The 10,000-nt window shown below is 44.0% G+C and overlaps 1 protein-coding gene across 1 annotated transcript in view; it reads left to right on the top strand.

The window, feature by feature from the left end:
• Nucleotides 1-10,000, top strand: part of LOC135092394 (glutamate receptor ionotropic, delta-2-like) — a 251,022-nt gene that overhangs the window by 122,339 nt on the left and 118,683 nt on the right. The window contains exon 4 of the mRNA XM_063990902.1: nt 2,401-2,447. The gene's annotated coding sequence lies outside the window, so the exon portion shown is untranslated. The remainder of the gene's footprint in view (nt 1-2,400; nt 2,448-10,000) is intronic.

The raw sequence follows: 10,000 nt of genomic DNA, 5'->3' as shown, positions 1-10,000 counted from the left end.
CACGCCTTGGTCCTGTGTCACTCACCGAGGACAGCGACGACCTTGACTCCTCGACTCAGCCTTGCACAGGTCACTGCCGCCGCCGCCATCTGCCGGAGGGGTGCCTCACTAAAACAAATATGCTGCCACTGAGCCTTGAATTTCGCCTTTTATGGGAGATTCTTGTGTGGTTAATGTGTGAATGCCTTTCCATTATCACTCTAGTATTTTAGTTGGATGATGATAGTGTTGTGGAAGATCTTTACCTTAACTCTAAGAAGCATATATTTAATGACAAAACAAGATCATGCCACTACTTAGACTAACGTGGATGTGTCACTGTTGGTCTGGGCACTCTGGGGGTCTGAGGATCCAGGAAAGTGGAGGAACACAAAAGAAGAACAAGCATTACATAAAAGAAAAAAATGTAAGTAGTTTAAAGTAGGAGGTATAGGATAAGAAAGGCGGAGGGAAAGGATCTCTGGACGTCTGTCACACTCACGCCCCATAAAATTATTGAGACAGACTCAGCGCTACATAGATTGCTGGACCCCAACGGCAATCAAAAAATGTTGCACGGGTTTTTAAGGTTCTAATGACAGATTAAAAATTTCTATATTATTAACAGGAGAAACACTCATGAGGACTCGACTTATCACCTCCGAGTCCTTTAAAAATAGTCGTTATAAGAGAGCAAATCGTTTTATAATACTGGCTATAGATATTTAGACTTATTGACCACAGAATCACACATGAAAAAAAAAAAATTCTTAGCCACTCTATGGCCCAAATTTAGATACTTAAAACGTAGCAAGCTTAGACATAAAAGATAAATAAACAAAATAAACTAGCCTTGGGAGTCACCTGGAGAAAAATTTAATACCTGTTAGTGACGGGGACGTAAACATGAGGAGCCGCCACGCACCACACACGTAAGGAGCGACACCATGAACACCTCAGTACACTACATTCTCAAACGCCTCGGAATCATATCTCCGCTACTCTTCCAAGGCTGCATTGAAAGCTGGTGGAATTTTCAAGTGTGTCGTCATAAGTCATGTGATTCATTAAGGTAGGAAAGCAACAATGAGAATCCGGCTAGTCATCGCTGTGGCCTTTGGAAAATAGCCTAAGTAAAGGGTTATCGAATACGCGGCCTGAATTACGCCAAACCCGTGACGTGGCAGTGTTGCTTCTGTCGTTATCGTGACTAATGTGCGAGGGACTGTTCATGTATGTAAGTGTGTTGGTGTGCAGAGTGATGTGTTGTTGTTGTTGTTGTTGTTGTTGTTGTTGTTGTTGTTGTTGTTGTATTATTTTTTTTATCCGGAGTATTATTATTAGTAGTAGCAGTAGTAGTTTCATGATCATCATTATCATCATCATCGTTGTTTTTGTTGTTGTTATTGTTGTAGTTGTTGTTGCTGCTGTAGTTTTTGTTGCTGATGCTGTTGTTAATGTGTTTCTTGTTGTTGCTGTTGTTATTATCGTTGTTGTGTGTTGCTGTTGGTGGTGGTGGTGATGGTGGTGGTGGTGGTGTTGCAGTCCTATACCTGACATCACTACAAACTCTCGCATTCCACGTCCAACATGACACAGTTCCAGCCTCCCCGTGAAGGAAGGCGAGGCGGCGCGTTGCCCTCCTTCCCTCTTTCCCTCCTTCCTTCCTTCCTTCCTTCCCACCCTTGGTCTAGCGGGGCGTCTGAGCTAGTTAGTAGTGCCGATGGCGGTGGTGGTGGCGGTGGCAGCGGTGGTGGTGGTGGTGGTGAGTCACTGAAGGAGGCAGGGCGGCGTGAGTGGCTCGGGCGTTGACCAGACCTTGCTTGGCTCGTTTTTTGTAACCACTTCTTACTTGCAACCCCTCATTTGTAGCACAGCCTTTTTTTGACTCCCAGCTTTTTTGTCTCATAACTTTTGTCTCACATTCCAGAGGCGTACAGTTATGCTCTTCACTGCTCGAGTATGAAGTCGTTAACGTTAAACTGTATAGTGCTGTTGGTGTCGCGTGTCACCTTACCTGGCCAATCTTGCGTCACGGTGCTGTACTAACACACACACCTTTTACTTGATGTCTTCACCTGTTTCATATGTTACTAGTACGGATGTTAGGTGAGGTTATTTGCATGTGTTTCCTTTATCGCCGCCCTTCATCACGAACACCACCATTTCTAGCCAGACACAGCACAGTTTTCACCTCCAGTCCTTACTTAAATCCAGGTGGTCATTCTTGGTCCGGTTAGCTCAGTTTGGACAGAAGACTGAAATTCCTCTCTCATTTCTTCAATTCTCTCTCAACTTTTTCCACATTTATCTCAGTCACTGGTATGCACCTTATATTATAACTGCGCTGTTAGTTTGTCTTTCTGCTTTTCTCCTGCTAACAAGTTTTCTATCCACGCTCTCTCTCTCTCTCTTTGCCAGGTTCCGGAGCTGCCGGCCACCACACGTGCACCACAAGATCACCACAGGTAAGTACACACCTACCTTTCACTCTTTACCTGTACGTGTCGGGGAGGCAGGAAGGAAGGACGGAGATCACTCACATCACCTCCAGGAATAGCAGGCCCATTACCGTTTTAGTTGACAACCCGCGTGCGAACCATTAATTAAAGGTTGCGTAATCAGGTGACGAGGCGCTGTGTCAGGTAATCACGTAGGAACCAATGATACGAGGCGGAAGATTTGCTAGGCGGTTCTTGTGATGGGGAATTAGAGCCTCCCCCTTCACCTCTCATCAGCCAATCACAGGGGTGAAGAAAAAGTAGGAATAGCGAAAGGGGAAAAAAAAATAAGTGCAACATTAACCTCTTCGCTACTTTTTTTTGCTGTTTTTCACCCGGGACGCCGCGAATTATGCCAAGCAGCTGGAAGGAAAGGCTGATTAGTTAGTGGCGGTGGTTTGCTCCCCAAGACTCGGTGCTGAAGGGTTTTAGCAGTGTAGGTTGTGAAGTGTTGCTTGTGTGGACGTGAGGGTGGTGGTGGTAGTGGTGGTGGTGGTGGTGGTGGTGGTGGTGGTGGTGGTGGTGGCACAGTGTTGTTTTGTGAGTTGTATGGGTTTATGTTGTAGTATTCCTAGTTAGTTTTAGTTAGTGGTGGCTGAAGTAATGGTCGTGGTGGTAGTGGTGGTAGAAGTAGTAGTAGTAGTGGTAGTAGTAGTAGTAGTAGTAGTAGTAGTAGTAGTAGAAGCAGTATTAGTGTTAATAAGAGCTACTACTACTACTACTACTACTACTACTACTACTACTACTACTACTACTACTACTAATAATAATAATAATAATAATAATAATAATACCACCACCATCACCACCACAACTACCACCACCACCACCACTACAACAACTACTACGCCTGCTGTTATTACAACTACCGTTACCCTTTAACAGCAGAAAACCCCACTTTATCTCCGCATATTTAATTAAGGTCGAGTAACTAAGGCTGGAGGAGGAGGAGGAGGAGGAGGAGGAGGAGGAGGAGGAGGGGAAGGGGGAGGAGGAGGAGGGGGCTTTCTTCCTTACTTTTATGGCACGCCTTTAATGACGCCTCATGCTGTGTGTGTGTGTGTGTGTGTGTGTGTGTGTGTGTGTGTGAAAGCAAAACAGTGACTCACTCCCCCTTCGTTTAGAGAGAGAGAGAGAGAGAGAGAGAGAGAGAGAGAGAGAGAGAGAGAGAGAGAGAGAGAGAGAGAGAGACTTACATGAACTCAACACGAACAAAAGGTTAAACGTATAAGCTGACCTGCATATCTAGCAAAGCAACGTAACTTCACAACAACCCAACAAACCTGATAAGCAGTGAGATATGGCGAGCAGACACACAGATAAGATTACTGACTCCAAGCAGGCAGGCGAGGGAGGCAAGGAGGGGCAGGTGGTGGGGGTAGAGGGGGGAAAGGAAAGAGGGGAATTGTGGGTGGGGAGGTGGAGAAGGAGGGAGGAAGGGGGGTGTTGTGACGTCACGAAACACCGGAAGTTGCATTTTTACTCCACAGCTGCATCTGAAAAAACACTCAGGCTCGAGAAGAAGAAGCGTCTCTCTCTCTCTCTCTCTCTCTCTCTCTCTCTCTCTCTCTCTCTCTCTCTCTCTCTCTCTCTCTCTCTCTCTCTCTCTTTAAACCTCTTTTTCAACACGGATATTTGTTAGATTTTGCTTACTTGAAAATGCATAATAATCTATACTATCTTAATTCTCTCTCTCTCTCTCTCTCTCTCTCTCTCTCTCTCTCTCTCTCTCTCTCTCTCTCTCTCTCTCTCTCTCTCTCTCTCTCTCTCTCTCTCTCTCTCAGAGATTCAGAAAAGGAAAGAAATAGATAAAGAATAGCTACTGAGAGAGAGAGAGAGAGAGAGAGAGAGAGAGAGAGAGAGAGAGAGAGAGAGAGAGAGAGAGAGAGAGAGAGAGAGAAAATATAAGACCCTTGCTCAATCATTTTTAATTGGCCCAAAAAGCTTCTGTTTATTGAATTTTTAGAATCACTTTTGTTTATCCTTGTGTGTGTGTGTGTGTGTGTGTGTGTGTGTGTGTGTGTGTGTGTGTGTGTGTGTGTGTGTGTGTGTGTGTGAGGTTTTTCTCGTGTCTATGCATCTGTGTGTGAGTGTGTGTGTGTGTGTGTGTGTGTGTGTATGTGTGTGTTTATCACGTCAGATCAAACAGTTGGCTAAGATTCATTTGGTGTAGGAGATACAGCCCTTCACGTATCAGGTTACTTCCCCCCTCCCCCCACCCCACCTTACTTCTTCCTTCCCTCCCTGCCTGCTTCCTTCCTTCCCTTCCCTCCCTCCGTCCCTCCGTCCTTCTCTCCCCTCTTCCTTCTCTGCGTTTTTGACACCTCTTTCATCGTGTGTGTGTGTGTGTGTGTGTGTGTGTGTGTGTGTGTGTGTGTGTGTTCTAATCTCTCTCTCTCTCTCTCTCTCTCTCTCTCTCTCTCTCTCTCTCTCTCTCTCTCTCTCTCTCTCTCTCTCTCCTTCTTTCGGTGGAATGCTGGTTGGTGGAGAGATTACGTGCGTGCGTGCGTGCGTGTGTGTGTGTGTGTGTGTGTGTGTGTGTGTGTGTGTGTGTGTGTGTGTGTGTGTGTGTGTGTGTGTGTGTGTGTGCTCGCTTCAGTCTTACAGTAAATCATAAAGTTCACTATAAAGTATGGAGAGCAGTTTTATGTTTTCTTTCGGGTGCAGTATGTCTATTTAGTGTATGTGTGTATGTATGTATGTATGTATGTATGCATGTATGTATGTGTCTACTTATCTACCAGTCTGTTTGTTAATAAGTCTGTCTGTTCATCCATCCATCTATCTATCTAACCATTTATCTACTTTGTTATGCATATGTGTGAACGCTCTACGGGTGTGTACAATGCAAATAAGAAATCATTGGAAGGTTATAATGAGCACGTGTCACTTAATTCATACACTAATTTCTCTCTTTACCAGTTCACTTCATCATACATACGTTTTTTTTTTGTCGCACACGATTTCATGTAGTAGTAATAGTAGTAGTAGTAGTAGTAGTAGTAGTAATAGCAGTAGTAATAGTAGTAGTAACACTATCCTTTAAAAACCCTTCATCCTCTCCATTCCCCTCGCATTCCCCTCCTCCCCCCTCACCTTCTCCCTCCCTTCCCCTCACTTTACTAAAACACTCATTCCCCATCACCCCCCATCCTTCCCTTCATCTCTATTCCCTTCCACACCGTCACCCTTCCCTATTCCTCCCTTCCCCACCATTCCCCTAATCATCGCGCATCCCACTTCTTCCCCTTCCTTACCATACACACACACACACACACACACACACACACACACACGACCACGGCAGAAAATATAGTCGTTTTGAATCAGTAAATCTTGGTTTTCTTAAATGTTTGCGGTCTGTCTGGTCTCGCGATGATGACCTTTAAGGAACCGAATTAATGACCTGTGAAAAAAGTACCTGTAAAGTTCCGACTCTTTCAAGGTCTTAAGGGGAGGATGAGGAGGTGCTGGGGGAGAAGGTGTGGAAAGGGAGGAAGGAGGTTCAAAAGAGGAAGGTAAGGGTAAGTAAGATGGAAAGACTGGGGGAGAGAGAGAGAGAGAGAGAGAGAGAGAGAGAGAGAGAGAGAGAGAGAGAGAGAGAGAGAGAGAGAGAGGTTTGGGGGGAGGAAATATACCAGCTACTTCATGCATTTTCTTCACTTGTGCTCTGCGAAAAAAAAGGGAAAATAGTCAAAATGAAAATTAAAAAAAAATAATCAAGGAGACGAAAAAAGAAGACAAACGTGAAAAAAAGTAAAATATAACGAATAAGAAAAATGTGATTTCCACTAGTGTATAAAGAAAAGAAGAACAAATTATTAATAAATGAAGAATTGGATAAAACAATATGTAAAAAATATTTATACAGTATGCAAAACACAAAACAATAACAAAAACAATAACAGCAACTAAAACATAAACAGAACACATTTTTAGATAACTGGAGAGACGCATGATGAATATAAATAAGGAGGAGGAGGAGGAGGAGGAGGAGGAGGAAGAAGAAAAGATGAAGAAGAAGGAGGAGGAGAAGAAGAATAAGAAGAAGAAAAAGAAGAAGAAGAAGGAAGAGGAGAGGAAGACAAGGAGGAATGAGACCAAAGCGACTCTGTAAGAAGGAAGATCAAGATAAATAGGACAAACTTGAACCCCAGGCAGAGAGAGAGAGAGAGAGAGAGAGAGAGAGAGAGAGAGAGAGTCTTCCCCCAAACGCCGCCCTGTCTCACCTGTCATGAAATATTAAATCCTTCCCCTCATTAATATTTCTCAGGATCCCCAACGGTCATTAATTATCTTCACTAATACCGTCTAAAATATTCGCCCAAAAACGAATTAATTAAAAATGAAGCATAGAGGGAGGCAGGGCCCAGAATAGCCGGGAGATTTGGGAGTGGGGGGAGGACGGGGGTGTAGATGTTGGGGGGGTTAGATGGGGGGAGAGGGAGGGGTGATAGTTCAAGAGTACGTATATATATATTTTTTTTTTAATGTCGGGGCGTTTTGGTTGTGGGCGGTGGTGATGTGAGAGAGAGAGAGAGAGAGAGAGAGAGAGAGAGAGAGAGAGAGAGAGAGAGAGAGAGAGAGAGAGAGAGATACTCGCTTTATTTGTATTCCGTAAAGGTCAAACAAACAGTAAAATAAAGCTTAGTCTGGAGGTGCTCCGATACTTCTCTCTTGCAAGTCTTAAAAAAAAAAAAAATGGCAAGAGAAAACAGGAACAGGTAGGCAGTTCTGAAGTTTACCAGTGAAAGGGATGAAAGAGTGAAGGTAGTGGTTAACTCTTGCATTGGTGAGGTGGATAGAATAACGGGCGAGGATGAGGTGGTTTTGTGCAGTGACGGTGTTCTTATATTATCTTGAAGTTCAGACTGAATTACGTATTTCAACCTCTAAATAGGTGGAACTGTCTTTAATCCTTTGACTGCTATTTGTTCCATCTTTCCTTAATTATCATTCTGAGACATCTGTACTTGTTCTGCAGCCACGCCCAAGCTTTAAATTGGGTAGAAATTGCAAAAAAATCTATTCTTTTTAATCTACTTTCTTGCATATGCTTATAAAGACTTCATGAATTACTTCTGGTGTTGTTAATTGTCTCGTGTCGCAGTGGAAAGCTGAACTTGCATAACCAACTACTACCACTGGCCTTCTTAAGAGTGCACAAGTTCTTACCAACGGCCTCAAATGTGCACAGCTAACACTAGTAACTCTAGCACTAGTAAGGGCGTGGATCGAGACGCTGAGACTATCTGAAGCAGCAGGCGCCCGTCACATTCATCTCAGCAGCAGCCTCAACAAACACACATTCTGTAGATCAACACGTAATGTCGCCTTGGTGGAACAGACTCACCATGAAAAGCCCTCGCCAGAGATGGAACACCTGACCTGAAAGACAAGTACACCATCTTAGACATCGGGAGAATAGACATCCGTAGGCGATAGGATCACTCTCTGGTTCTCTGTGTACATCCTATCACTACAAACGTGTCTCCTATTATCTCCTCTTCCTACGTAATGGTATGTAGCCTCTTGTTTGTGTCAATGAAGAGCATCAGTATCTATTTACATGCTACCCTGCAGAACTGGCATATAGCTGAAGTGCAAGGAATTACAAAGAGCATAACAACTTGACATAAGAACACTGAAACCTATGAACTTAAAGAAGATGCATTATGTCAGTAGGCCTAAATGTAGCAGTCCCTGTATATAACATTCATTCCTGTATCCGCCTGTTATCCCCATGCATAACATTATCTAATCTTTTAAAGCTCCCCAGTGACTCTGCACTAACAACCTGATTAATGAGTCTGTTCCAGTCATCTGCCACACAATTTAGGAGCCGATTCCTTCATCTCTCTCTCTCTCTCTCTCTCTCTCTCTCTCTCTCTCTCTCTCTCTCTCTCTCTCTCTCTCTCTCTCTCTCTCTCTCTCTCTCTCTTTTCTAATTTGATCAAACTTGATTCCGTTATTTTTTGTCCTATTCTGATAAATGACCTTAACCCTTTCACTGCTAGACCAATATTTTCCTGTATTCACTTAAGATTTTTTAGACACTTGCTTATGCGCTAGTGCCTCTCAGATAGTTATGTGGCTTAGAAAAGACAAAATCTATCCCCTTACTCTCTCTCTCTCTCTCTCTCTTTTTTTTTTTTTTGCCTGTAATCATGGAAACTTTTTTTTTTTTTTTTTTTTTGCTGAGCTTGTAATGTTAACAAAGGAAGACAGTGGCAGTGAAAAGGTTAAAGATCTTGTCCGCCTCACCTTTGTTACATCGCTCATGCTGCTTGACGTCCCTCCATCAAATCCTCGTATATTAATGTAACTCACATATTACTATTCGTGTGTTAATGTCACTCATATTTTACGTCATCATGCAAACATTCAGGTGCGTTCCTCTTAATTTACACTTATTTTATTATTTCTGTTTTTATGTTGACAGCATTCTTTAGGGCTTCCGGAATAAATGATCGGATGAGCTGTCGCCGACCCCTCCCCCCGTCCCTCTCTCTCTCTCTTTGTTTCTCTCTCTATCTGACACGTAAAAAAAAAAAAGACAAATTCGTACAGTAATTATCCACAACAGGAAGAAAAGGAAAAGGAGGAACAGAACAGAAAAGCTGAAAACCACCACCATTCCAAACACGTCCATCATCTTCCCAACCATCACCACCACCACCACCACCACCACTACCACCACCAGCACAACTAGAACTGCCAACCCACTAAACAAAACAAAATAACACCTTTTATAACCCCCATTACATAATCTTAGACCTTCCCCTCCCCTCCCCCTCTTCCCCTCCTCCCCTCCCTCCCCATCAATAGGCCGTCAGAGAGATGAAGATATGAGGGAGAGGCGTCACGTAATGGGCCTTATAGCGTCTTATCACAAGGGTCATTTCTCACGCAGGAGGAGACACGGGGAGGGAGGGGAGAGTGGGGAGCAATACGTGCCTTTCTATCCGTCATTTTGGGAGCATATGTAAATGTGTCATAGGCCAGTGAGAGGAGGGAAGATAAGGAAGCGATAAGGATGAACAGGGGAGACAGTGAGGGGAGAGAGAGGGGGTGGGGAAGGGGTTGATGTGCATAATGAGGTTAGGGAATGAAGGGGAAGAGTCAATCCTTGTCATGTGGGGAGATAAGAGAGGGACACACCTGAGAGAGAGAGAGAGAGAGAGAGAGAGAGAGAGAGAGAGAGAGAGAGAGAGAGAGAGAGAGAGAGAGAGAGAGAGAGAGAGAGAGAGAGAGAGAGAGTGTGTGTGAGTGAGACGAGGGAGGAGGATGCAAACAAGATAAGTAGGCAACACGAGGAAAAATAATTCAGATATATATAGCGGCAAGGAAAGGCAACACGTCGGGGGAGGAGGAGGGAGGGAAAAAAAAACCCGGGATATATTGGGGGGAAAGAAAGTAAGTAGTACACACATACATAGGTGAGGGGAAAGGGAGGGGAAGGAGGAAATAGTGATGGTGGCAAAGATAAGTATAAAGAAGATGTTGAGGATGGGAAGGGA

The sequence above is a fragment of the Scylla paramamosain genome, chromosome 1 (assembly GCF_035594125.1).
Source record: "Scylla paramamosain isolate STU-SP2022 chromosome 1, ASM3559412v1, whole genome shotgun sequence".
NCBI classification, from domain to species: Eukaryota; Metazoa; Arthropoda; class Malacostraca; order Decapoda; family Portunidae; genus Scylla; species Scylla paramamosain.
This window is presented reverse-complemented; position numbering and strand designations above follow the sequence as displayed.